This window comes from Staurois parvus, unplaced genomic scaffold (genome assembly GCF_062004578.1).
Source record: "Staurois parvus isolate SC_StPar_1 unplaced genomic scaffold, SC_StPar_1.0 ptg000186l, whole genome shotgun sequence".
NCBI classification, from domain to species: Eukaryota; Metazoa; Chordata; class Amphibia; order Anura; family Ranidae; genus Staurois; species Staurois parvus.
Window position 1 is genome coordinate 3946127 of NW_028317982.1, and position 13340 is coordinate 3959466.

At 39.7% G+C, this 13340-nt stretch overlaps 1 protein-coding gene across 3 annotated transcripts in view; it reads left to right on the forward strand.

Moving 5' to 3' along the window:
- The window catches only part of ZNF518B (zinc finger protein 518B), a 35171-nt gene that overhangs the window by 11902 nt on the left and 9929 nt on the right, over positions 1 to 13340 (forward strand). For 2 of the 3 annotated variants that reach the window (XM_089677409.1, XM_089677410.1), the window contains exon 2: positions 10077 to 10163. The exons of the other annotated variant lie outside the window; for it this stretch is intronic. The gene's annotated coding sequence lies outside the window, so the exon portion shown is untranslated. The remainder of the gene's footprint in view (positions 1 to 10076; positions 10164 to 13340) is intronic. 3 annotated transcript variants of the gene reach the window in all.

Here is a 13340-nt window from a genome sequence, read left to right on the forward strand (position 1 = left end):
AAATTACAACTTGAAAAAATTGCCTTTTACTAAATACCTTGGACTGTCTACTTTCCAAAAAGGGGTCATTTGGGGGTAATTTGTATTGTCCTGGCATTATACTAAGAAATTAGATCGGCTGTCAGGATTGATCACTTTTTAAATCCAATATATATACAGTGGGGATCGAAAGTTTGGGCACCCCAGCTAAATATTTGTATTAATGTGCATAAAGAAGCCAAGGAAAGATGAAAAATCTCCAAAAGGCATCAAATTACAGATTAGACATTCTTATAATATGTCAACAAACGTTAGATTTTACTTCCATCATTTACACTTTCAAAATAACAGAAAACAAAAAAATGGCGTCTGCAAAAGTTTGGGCACCCTGCAGAGTTAATATCTTGTACTGCCCCCTTTGGCAAGTATCACAGCTTGTAAACGCTTTTTGTAGCCAGCCAAGAGTCTTTCAATTCTTGTTTGAGGTATCTTTGCCCATTCTTCCTTACAAAAGTCTTCCAGTTCTTTGAGATTTCTGGGCTGTCTGTCACGCACTGCTCTTTTAAGGTCTATCCATAGATTTTCAATTATGTTGAGGTCAGGAGATTGTGAAGGCCATGGCAAAACCTTCAGTTTACGCCTCTTGATGTAATCCCCCGTGGATTTCGAGGTGTGTTTAGGATCATTATCCATTTGTAGAAGCCATCCTCTCTTTAACTTCAGCTTTTTCACAGATGGCATCAAGTTACCATCCAAAATTTGCTGAAATTTTTTTGAATCCATTTTTCCTTCTACTCGTGAGATGTTCCCTGTGCCACTGACTGCAACACAACCCCAAAGCATGATTGATCCAACCCCATGCTTAACAGTTGGACAGAGGTTCTTTTCATTAAATTCTGTGCCCCTTCTTCTCCAAACGTACCTTTTGCTCATTCCGGCCAAAAAGTTCAATTTTAACCTCATCGGTCCACAGAACTTGTTTCCAAAATGCATCAGGCTTGTCTATATGTTCATTTGCAAAGTTCAAACGATGACTTTTGTGGTGAGGACGTAGAAGAGGTTTTCTTCTGATAACTCTTCCATGAAGACCATATTTGTACAAGAATCTCTTTATAGTGGAATAGTGTACCACAACTCCAGTGTCTGCCAGATCTTTCTGGAGGGATCGTGCAGTCAAACGTGGGTTTTGAATTGTTTTTCTCACAATCCTGCGAGCTGTTCTGTCTGATATTTTTCTTGGTCTTCCAGATCTTGCTTTAACTTCCACTGTTCCTGATGACTGCCATTTCTTAATTACATTCCGAACAGAGGATATTGACATCTGAAAATGCTTTGCTATCTTCTTATAGCCTTCTCCAGCTTTGTGAGCGTCAACTATTTTCAGTTTCAGTTTTCTAGACAACTGCTTAGAAGAACCCATGGTGCTGATTGTTGGGGCAAGGTCAGATGAGTCTGGGCATTTAAAACCTTTGAGATTGACATAACCTGGTCTTCCCAGACGATGATTGAGAACAATCCATGACACTGGCAGGTCTCAGCTTTGCAAAGGGGGCAGTGCATGCTATAAATTCTGCAGGGTGCCCAAACTTTTGCAGACACCATTTTTTTGTTTTCTGTTATTTTGAAAGTGTAAATGATGGAAATAAAATTTAACTTTTGTTGACATATTGTAAGAATGTCTAATCCGTAATTTGATGCCTTTTGGAGATTTTTCATCTTTCCTTGGCTTCTTTATGCACATTAATACAAATTTTTAGCTGGGGTGCCCAAACTTTCGATCCCCACTGTACCATAGTTTGTAGACTCTATAACTTTCACATAGACTGAATAACATACACTGATTTGGTTTGTTTTAACAAATTAAATGTAGCAGAATACATTTTGTTTGAAAAATTTGAAAACAGAATTTTTTTTCTAAATTATTTTTTGTAGTTTTCCATTTTTATATAGCAAAAAATAAAAAATCTCACAGGTGATTAAATATCGCCAATAGAAAGCTCTATGTGTGTGTAGAAACGATATCCATTTCTTTTGGGTACTGTGTTGCATGACCAAACAATTGCCAGTTAAAGTAGCACAGTGCTGAATAGCAGAAAATGCCCTGGTAATAAAGGGGGTAAAACCTACCGGAAGTTAAGTGGCTAAAATACACTCCGGTCTGCCTGAATCAAGCTATAGAAAATAAATTTTAAAAAAAACACACGTATGATATAAACAGTCTACACACCCCTGTTAAAATGTCAGGTTTCTGTGATGTAAATAAATGAGACAGAAATAATTTCAGAACTTTTTCCACCTTAAATGTAACCTATAAACTGTACAACTCAGTTGAACAAACTGAAATCTTTTAGGTGGAGGGAAGTAAAAATAAAAAACTAAAATATGGTTGCATAAGTGTGCACACCCTTAAACTAATACTTTTGTTGAAGCACCTTTTGATTTGATTCCAGCACTCAGTCTCTTTGGGTATGAGTCTGTCAGCATGGCACATCTTGACGTGGCAATATTTCCCCATTCTTCCTTGCAAAAACACTCCAAATCTGTCATTGTGAGGGCATCTCCTGTGCACAGCCCTCTTTAGATCACCCCACAGATTTTTGATCGGATTCAGGTCTGGGCTCTGGCTGGGCCATTCCAAAACTTTAATCTTCTGGAGAAGCCATTCCTTTGTTGATTTGGATCTATGCTTTGGGGCGTTGTCATACTGAAAGATGAGGTTCCTCTTCATGTTCAGCTTTCTAGCAGAAGCCTGAAGGTTTTGTGCCAATATTGACTGATGTTTTGACCTGTTCATAATTCTCTCTACCTTGACTAAGGCCCCAGTTCCAGCTGAAGAAAAACAGCCCCAAAGCATGATGCTGCCTCCACCATGCTTCACTGTGGGTATGGTGTTCTTTTGGTGATGTGCAGTGTTGTTTTTGCAGCAAACCTATCTTTTGGAATTATGGCCAAAAAGTTCAACCTTGGCTCTGTTAGGAAGGATGACAGAAGCATTACAGTGCTGAAGTACACAGGCTGCCAGGGAGAAGGGAGAGAATACCGGGGAGATAACACTTTCCTTGTAAGTTTAACTCTCTTGTGTCTCCCTGGCAGCAGAGTTTGACCTGTCACCTCTCCTGCTTTTTTACTCCCTCCCTAATTTTTGTTCTTTAAGCACAGTCTGTTATTCCTGTTACTTTTTTCCCACTTCAGCAACAGTAAACCCTAAATCTGTCAGCTGATCAGCCTCTAGTGACTGATTTTAGGTACAGTGCCAAGAATAGAGAGCAACTGAGCATGTGCAGAACAGAATGATACTGTGTATTCTTGGATTTCTAAATGGTATAGGCACTTATTTTTAATGTTTTACAAAAGGTGCCAGTCTGAAGTGATATATCAGAATTTAATTTTCTGACTAAAGTTCCACTTCATAAGTGCAACTTGGCAACCCTCATATCACTCAGTGCAGCATGCTGAACTTCTGTAGTCAACAGAGAGGGTGTAGCAGATTTGGACTTTGGAGAAGCAATATTTTAGATCTGAATGTTATGCACTGGAAGGTGAAACAAAGTTACTTACAGACAGCTGCAAGGTGACAGGCCAAGCCTTCTATTGTATCCAAATTATTGTTGATTCTTTCCATTAGGCAGCACCTAGCCATTAAATTCCATTACTTCCCCCAGTGGGAGTGCGTTTGGAATGTGGGCAGAATGTTGCCTGAGTAGTATGTGATGCAGAGGCTGAAAGCATTTTGAGAAGGTGCTCAGCAATTATATATTTTTGTATTTCCTTTTGGCATGGGTTTCCGTTAAAGGATTTATGTAGTGGTTATCTATATGTTTTCACCCTTTTATTATGGTCAAGAATAACAAATATATATTTTTTTAAATATTGCCTCTTAACCGCTTCCCGTCTGCCCTGTCGCAGAAATACTGCTACAGGGTGGCACGGGTCCGCAAAATCGTGCGTGCACATGTGTGCGCTTGTGTGCGTGTGTGTGTGTGTGTGTGTGTGTATGTACATGATTTTGCATTTCCAGGTAGGGGGCGTGTGCCCTACCTGTGCCGCCATTCGCAGCCACGGCTGTCAATCACTGGGTCTTGGCTGGTAATTACTTGCAGGCACCCGGTGATTTCTGAATATCTCCAACGGGGAGGAGGACTGTTTTGTTTATTAACAGTCATCGTCCCTGTCAGCTTGGGCACACTGCTCTGGATGGCTGTGCACAGCCATCCAGAGCAGTGTGATTACAGTGAAGCACACTGACATGGTCCCCCAGTAAAACACTCCCTGAACACAGTTAACCCTTTGACCACCCCTCATGTTAACCCCTTCCTGCCCCGTGCCATTAGTACAGTGTCTAGTGTTTTTTTTTTTTTTTTTTTTTATCACTGATCACTGTACTGGTGTCACTGGGGATGTCAGTGACATCAAGTCAGTTCCCCCCAAATTGTCAGAATGTCCTCCACAGTGCTGCTATAAGTCGCTGATCGCTGCCATTACTAGTAAAAAAAAAAAAAATTCCAGTGTATATATACCACCATTTGTAAACGCTATAACTTTCATGTAAACCAATTAATTTGCACGTATTGGGATTTTTTTTTTTTTTTTTAGCAAAGTCATGTAGCAGAATTCATTTTGGTGTAAATTTGACGAAATTTGATTTTTTAAAATTTATTTTCACTGGGCATGTTTAATAGCAAAAAGTAAAAAATATTGTTTTTTTTCTCAAAATAGTCGGTCTTTTTTTTATAGCGCAAAAAAATAACTGCACAGGCGATCAGATACCACCGAAAGAAAGCTCAATTTGTGGGGAAAAAAAGATGTAAATTTAATTTGGGTGCAGCGTTGCAGGACTGTGCAATTGTCAGAGTAACGCAGTGCCGTAACACAAAAATGGCCTGGTCAGTAAGGGGGGTAAATCCTCAGGGGGGCTAGTGGTTAATATATTTGTATTGTTTTTAGTCAGTGTTTAGAGTGTTAGTCTTTCTTCCAGGGTCTGCTTAAAATTATTTTGAAAAATGTTTCCTGTTTACAGAGCTCTTTAGCTCAATCTACAGTAAACACACTGGAAAAGTTGAGGTGAATTATTCCTTTTCATTTCAAAGTTCAGGCAGACAAAGCCAACTACACAGCAGAACACTATAGCTTTGCTGTGTCATCAGATAACCCATAGCAGTCTCGGGATCCTTCGTTTTACAGATTAAACATTACATGACAAAGATTTTGCTATGTTAAATATATGTAAATATGTAATAAAATGCTAATTTAAAAGCTAATGACCCTGAAGAAAGTATATTTGTCCCCAACAAAATGAAGTTGCAGGAGATCCAGTTATTTATGCTCTGTTTAAATGTATAAACTTACAAACTTGAAAACTAACATGCAAATGAATATTTATCTTCTTTCAGGCAGGTTGGCTCTCATTGAATTTCATTTGTTAGTTTTTAACTATAGAAATGTGTACAAAACTAATATACATTCCCTTTTTAAATTCAGCTTTATTACTAGTTGACAGGCTAAGTTGACATGGTCTGTCTGTGCCTTTCTTGAAAATATTCTTCTTTTGGATTTTTTTTTTTTTTTCAATATTCATTCAGTGACTTTTAGATTTTAGCATACTAATACAATAAATATGTATGGTATATAACACGCTATAATAATAAGTATACTCGTGTGTATAATCAGGGTGTGGAAAAATGTTTTGTACCTTATTTTAGAAAGTCAGCTATGCCCAGTTACAGGGAACATTTACGGATACATGTGACATTCGCCAACCATTCAATGTCTATAAATTTTCCTCATGCAGGTATTTAAGTTACAGGGATTCACCTGCAGTAAATATTGTGTAAATGTCACATTCACTGTTTTTATAAATATGCTGCAGGGTGTTTTTATTTTTCCTAAATTAAGTTGAGTCAATCTTGCATTTTGAATATGGATATTGTATGTTTTTATTTTTTCAGTCAACCAGACCAACCATAGCTGATATTTATCTATATTATTATTATTATTATTATATTTTTTTTTTGTTTTTTATTTTTTTTTTAAAGTTCAAAACAGTGACTTACATAAATATTATATTATGTGGGCTTCCCCACATTTCGAATTGTTACACCCTGAAATTAAAATGGATTTAATTGGCATTTTGACGATCGTGTTTCTACAGGTATAAAATCTGCATACATTTCCAGCTTTACAAATAAACTGAAAAGTTAAGACTGAAGTATGTTTTCTGATATTGCTAAAGCCCTAAATACTGTAAGCTTTGGTACAACCAGTTCCCTTCCGAAGTCACATTATTAGTTGAATTAAGTCACATGAATTAAAATATATATACCGTTTCCAAAATTGTTAAAGAACTGAGTCTAAACATTCATGAAGGCCATTGTGCTATCAAATCAAGTTTAGGAGATGCATCAGTTAGGGTTGAGGGGAAAAAGACCCAAAGCACAGATATATACATAATTAACTGTGGAAGGCATATGTCAGAACCACAACTTTGTCCAGAGAAGGCCATACTCCAAAACTAATCATAAAGGGTTTAGAAAGCAACAAGAGGACAGTGGTAACTCTTCAAGGAGTTGCAGAGATCTATGGCTGGGATAAAGAAAACTATGCTTGGACAACTGTAATCTGGAAACTCCATAATACAGGGCTTTACAGTAGTGGGGTATAAGATGGCCATTGCTGAAAAATACCCCTATCTAATCTCATTAGAGTTTGCTGGACATAATGTAGGAGGCACAGCAAACATGGAAAAGGTCATCTAGTTTGGCAAAACCAAAACGTAACTTTTGGCTCTTAGTGCACAACACATTGAGGTTGATTTACTAAAACTGGAGGGTACAAAATCTGGTTCAGCTCTGCATAGAAACCAGTCAGCTTCCAGGTTTTATTGTCAAAGCTTAATTGAAGTAGCTGAAGTTCAAAGCCAACTGGCTACTATGCACATCTTCACCAAATTCTGGGTGCTTCAGTGTAGGTAAATCTCCCCCTAAGTAGAAGGCCAGAACAGCTTGTCATGCTGGGAACACCATTCCCAAGGTGAAACTTTTTGGTAGCATGTTTTTAGGGTTGTTTTATCAACTGGGCCTGGAAGACTGGTCAGGTTTAAAGACCAGGTGGATGAAGCCAAATACAGGTCAATTCTAGAGGATAACCCCTTTCATTCAGCGAGATACTAGAGACTTCAGCAGAGGTTCACTTTCCAGCAATAAAATATATCTAATGCCCATTCAAGGCTTCACTGGAATGGTTTTCAACTATATTCCAGAATGACCCAAGCCTCATTCCAGTTGATAATCTGTGGCAAGGCTTAAAAATTGGTCTTCCGCAACAGCCCATATTCAGGTTGACAGGGCTACAGAAAATTTTTTGAAAAGAATCCACCTAAAGTTTCTCATTCCCAATGTGCAATGGCCAGAAGAGACTTATCCCAAAAGGCTCATCTGTAATTAAAGTCAAAGATGGTTCTACCATGTATTTGGTAGCAGGAGGCTGCGTGCGTAAATACTTACGAAATTACTGCATGCTTTTTAAATGAAGTTCTGTCATATTTTACAGCCTCAAATTGTTACGTGTGTAAATATTTATGCAAGTCATTGTAGATGGTGGGACTGATTTGCTTCCCATCCTCTTTCTCTGTACAGGCTGTGCTTCATTTTTAATTTTCTGCAACCAGGGGTGTATCCTGAATTTCAAGGTTTAGAGGTGTTTTTTTTTTTTTTGTTGCTGGGAATAGGTGAAAACAGGGAAAAAGTCGCAAAAAAAACCCTAATGCAGCCATCTCATCTAATGTTTGGTACGCTGTAGTATATTTATATATTTAATTTTGGGTTTAATTCCGCTTTAATCTCAGGCCGTTCTGGCAGGCAAATCTTTGGCACTTCTTGATTGCTAAACCTGCTTGCATGTAACAGCCGCAGCCAATTGTAATGTAGAAGTAGCTACATTGCTCTATTGCAGCTGTCATTAGTGAAAATAACACAGCTGTTAACAAGGGTTAATAGTATGTTATTGATGTATGAAAAGCTTTGTGCACTTCAGCCCTTAGCCCTGGTGCCTAACACGCTGCCTGTGGGCTGCATGTGGCCCTCTGTTTCTGCCATTTGTAACACTGTACAAGTATTGGGTACCAGTAAACAATTTCTGCAAATTTTGTAAAATTTTTTCTTTTAAAACCCCAAGGTAAATCCTAATTAACTTCTCCCCACCAACCTTTACTCCATAGCTATTCATTTTCTGCTGATTTTTTTTTTTCTATTTTCTACCATTTAATATTAATCTTTTAGCCTTGTTCTGAAAAAATATTTCTTTGTTATCATAAGTAATGATAAAGTTATCGCTGAATAAACAGGCTATTAGCTGAAATCTAAAAATTGCTCTGGTCCATAAGGGATACAGGTGCTCTGAAATGTTCCAGCACACAAGTGTATCTACACCCTACATTTACTGCTCACATACACACTCCCTTAAACACACAAATTCAACTACTCTTCTGACAAGTTAATGATGTTTTAAAGCAGAAGATATGGATTTTAAAATAAAAGCACCCAAATACAGGCCTGTCTACATTTTTTTTTTTTTTTTTTTTTTTTTTTTGGTATACTGCTTTAATGCAACTCATTGAGATGAATGAGCTGCCAATGCACCCCAACATTCCAATAATAGAACATGCAAGCATTTTTGGATAGAGTGGTAAAGACTAAAAGTCTTTCTGTCTTTAAAGTGTTTTTTTATTTTTTGCCATCTGTGTCCCATGGGGGAGATTTCCCTTTTTACTTTCTGTCCCATAGCAAAAATGGAAAGTGAAAGGAAATCCCTCCAAAGTGAGAGAATTCCGGTGTGTCACCAGGGTCACTAAAATTAGTGTCCCCATTTGAAATTATACCTGCTATTAGTGTTCTGGTGTCAACTCAGAATTTGGGATTTTCTTTTACTTTAACTTTTGATGATAATGGTAAATGTGACAAATAAGGTGAATTTTGCTAACGGGCTCAGACAGCAAAAAACCTTAAACTCTCTCTCCAAAATGGGGGGGGGGGGAAGATTTGCTGTTTAGTTGCACTGAATTAATTTCTACTGTCATCTTTGTCCTTGTTTGAGAGATCTTCCATCAGAAAGGAGGGGAAATCTTCCCAACAAGGAGCTAACGGCAATAAACGCCTCCTATATTGTATAAAATGAGTTAGTTTCTGAATCCAAACTTTGGCTTAGTATTTAGACAAAATAGAAAATGTTTTTTTTTTTTATTTTTTATTCTGTACTGTTTTATACAGTGATTTATTGTATATTGATATAAACAATTTCTGATTTTGTTTGTATTTTTTGTATGGTTAGCCATGTTTATAATAGAACTTATGCTACAAAGTTTTATCGAAGAATGATGGAATTGTTGCTCATAGCTAATCAAGTAATCAATTAAAAAGTGACAGCTACGATGACCAAAAGAAAGTTATCGTGGAAATATGCACAATAGCTTTGGGAGATCTCCCCTCACCCAAACGCTGGTCTGTGTGGCTCTGGGATTGGCAGAGAACTAAACTAAAGCCCCTTTCACACTAGGAGCCTAATCAGGTCCACCTGTCAGTTTATCAGGCAGACCTAATCGGACCCTTCATTCACCTCTATGGATTGGCAGGTGTAAACGGACTTGTTTGTTTACACTAGCATACCTCCAATCTGGTACAGGAGGAAAAAAAGCTAGAAAAAAGGGATCTGCCCCACCTCTGTCTAATCGGATTGGAGGACAGTTAGGTGTAAACGGACAGTTGAGTCCATTTTTACCCGCCTGTTCAGAGAGCATTCGGTCCATGTCTGCTCCACATAAACTGAGCAGACGCTGACTTGTCATACACCCGCTCTGCTCAGATCAGCGGACAGATCCCCTGCTAATCTAATTGAAGTCCATCCCGTGTGAAAGGGGCCTTACCTGAACTCCAGTGCCAAATTAGAAAGCAAGCAGCCCAGCTTTTCACACCATACTGGAGTATGTGAAAATGTTTCCACCTGCCTTCCGGTCATAAGGGAAGACTCTGTAAGAGACAGAACTGTACCCAGTTCCTCAAATATGCAGGAATCCTTTTCAGACTTTTGTGTTCTATTCTTTTACACAGGGAAGACACTGCTATTGGATGTTTTTTAAGCCCAGTTGTGGCTTCCACAGGTTTTCTATTAAGGACAGAAGCAGTTGCAATATAAAGGTAAGCGGCCATATACAGTCCATATTGGTTAAAATTTTGCCTGTAATTTGTATTGACTCTGGATGCACTTTATTTTCCCCCCATTCATTCGCAATCATTTTTATTAATTTTTGCTAGACATGTTGCCCTGAATTTAATTTACTTCAGCACTTCTTGGGATTGACCACTTTGATTTTGTTCTTTTAATGTCCATCATTTCTTTGCAATGGCTTTATTACTTATTTTTTTTACTGAAATATTTTCTTGGCATAGAGAAATATTTTTGTTGTTTAGTTGTAGTTGGATATCTGTTCTTCCTTGAATGTGTAGCTCCAGTGCCATCCCCAGCACGAGAACCTATACTGATGTTCAGTAGGCTGAATGTGTACAAAAAAATTTCTGTCTTCCCTTGCGCCATACAAGAGGGAACATGTAGAGAGGCCTACCATCAAGCTTTCCTTGCTCAGTAACAGTTGGTTCCAACCATTGCAAGATCTTCCTAGTAGACCTATCATGGTGTCCAAAGACATTTCAGAAAAGAATAGCGCATTAACAATTAGGATTATTGATTATAATTAGCAATTAGTAGGATCGCATGGTTTTTATTGAATCATTCATGGGTAACTTGTGGTGAAGTACAATGCTGGAACATATGAGTAAAATAGATCTAAACCCTAACTGAAAGATGTACCAGAGTTTTTTTTTTTTTTTTTCCAATTTAAATATTTATTGATTTTCCAATTTAAATACATATCATCATCACGTTATATAAAAAAAGAATAACATCATTCTTTACCCTTTCAGAAAATATTTCTCTATCCCCTCCCTGCATTTTCTCCCTATCTTCTTACCAAAGCAAGTGAATTTTATCCTACCTTTCACTTTATACTTTCCTATATTTCGTGTATAATCTGGCTTTTTCCCATTTCTCCCATTTCACATAATAAACCTCCATCTTATCTTCCTGAATATGATAGAGTTTTTCCATCTTTCTAATCTGCTCCACTCTTTCTATCCAATCCTCCTCTTTCGGCACTTCTGTTTTCCGCCAAAACTTGGGAAGATGTACCAGAGTTAGCTGTGATTGTCAAGTAATTTTATTTTTATCAAGATAACAAACATGTTGTACATACTTACCTGCTCTGTGCAATCCTGACCCTTCTCTTCTGTGCTCCTCCTCTTCTCTGTGTGTCACCATAGAAACCTGCTTCCTATGGTAGCACACATTTAAGTTCGATCCAAAGCCATGGTCTGTTACTGACAACAGTGGACCATATCTATTCAATATGGGTCAGCACAGCCACTTTCAGCTTTCACCTGGAGTTGGGAGACAGCTGACACCAGGTATTATTGTAATGATTTTCAAAAGACTGAAAACAAATTTTAAAATTTACATTGACATGTCAAGATTAGGTAGAGTTTAGTGGTTGGGTTTACATCTGCTGTAAATGTATGCTTTTTATGACAGCCTTTTTTTTATGTTTGGATCTGCTGGATTGCTGAATGTGTATCTAGTTCTGGCTGTTTATTGCTACCCTTACTCAAGGGTTGTTCTTGGTTGTAGGGCACAAATGCCATTACAGTGAAGTGTCATTCAGTTCATGTCAGTGGGTGATCTCCAAATGTTTGTCACTGAATCACACTATCTGCCATCAATGGTTTGCCTTTAGTAGAGATGCTAAATTTATGTGATTGTATGGACATTTTAAATTGTTGAAGCAAATGTTAAAAGCATATGCAGTACATTTCTGAAAAACATGTTGAACTGTCAGAAATACATGTTCCAAATTTCCTGTGTGGGGACAAAAGGGAGGGAGGAGAGGATAGGAGGGGTGGAAGAAAGGGAGGGGCGGAAGAAAGGGAAAGATGAAGGATAAGAGGAGTGGAAGGAAGAGAGGGAAGGATGGGAGGAGTGGAAGGATGGGAGGAGTGGAAGGATGGGAGGAGTGGAAGGATGGGAGGAGAGGAAGGCTGGGAGGGGTGGGTGGAAGAGAGGGAGGAGAGGAAGGCTGGGAGGGGTGGGTGGAAGAGAGGGAGGAGAGGAAGGCTGGGAGGGGTGGGTGGAAGAGAGGGAGGAGAGGAAGGCTGGGAGGGGTGGGTGGAAGAGAGGGAGGAGAGGAAGGCTGGGAGGGGTGGGTGGAAGAGAGGGAGGAGAGGAAGGCTGGAAGGGGTGGGTGGAAGAGAGGGAGGAGAGGAAGGCTGGGAGGGGTGGGTGGAAGAGAGGGAGGAGAGGAAGGCTGGGAGGGGTGGGTGGAAGAGAGGGAGGAGAGGAAGGCTGGGAGGGGTGGGTGGAAGAGAGGGAGGAGAGGAAGGCTGGGAGGGGTGGATGGAAGTTTCAGGGAGTAAAGGAAGAAAGGGAGGGGTGGTTGGTGGGAGGGGAGGAAGGGTGGATGGAAGGAAGGAAGAGATTGGTGGAAGGAAGAGTAAGAAAGGAAAAGGAAGGGGTGGGTGGAAGGAAGGGAGGGGTGGAATGAAGGATTGGAGGGAAGAACGGGGTGGGTGGAAGGGAGGTTGGACTCGCATGCTCATTCAGAAGCATCACAGTTGTCGGCTGCTCTGTGTTCAGTTTCCTGCCCACACATCCTCTGAAGCTGCATGGACTGGAGTGTTGGCAGGCACAGGGGGAGGCAGAGCAGATCCAGCATCTCTCTCCTTCTCAGTCCTTCTTCAATGAAGCAGCTGAAAGCCGCAGGAGGGAAAGGAGCAAAAACGACTCCCAACTGCTTCATTGAAAGCCATACAGGAGATAGCTGCTTGTCACCGCTGCACAGATCATACCTGATCGTTTCTTTTCTGCCCAACCCCCCAAACACCTCCCCCCCCGCCCTGCTGTGTGCTCCTCAGTGCCCAGTCTCCTATTGATGCAGTTCATTGAAAGCAATACAGGATGTCGTTGCTTATCACAGCCCCCACCGCTGCCCCTCCCACACACCCCTAGTCCCGGCGCTGCTTTCCCCCAGTCTCATTGGACGAGTGGAAATTTCAAGGGCTGGCAGTACCCATACCCTTTGTCCACCAAGAGCTTGAGCTCATGCCTGTGGCTCTACTTCACTGTGTTGATTTAAACCCAATATTATTGCGCCTCTTTTTGGCACATATGTGGAGAACTCTTTGGGCTCAAATGTTGGTTAGCGGAACATCAGTGAAAGGATTGCATACGCCTTTTGATGTGTATTCTGGCCTACCAAGGTGCCTCCA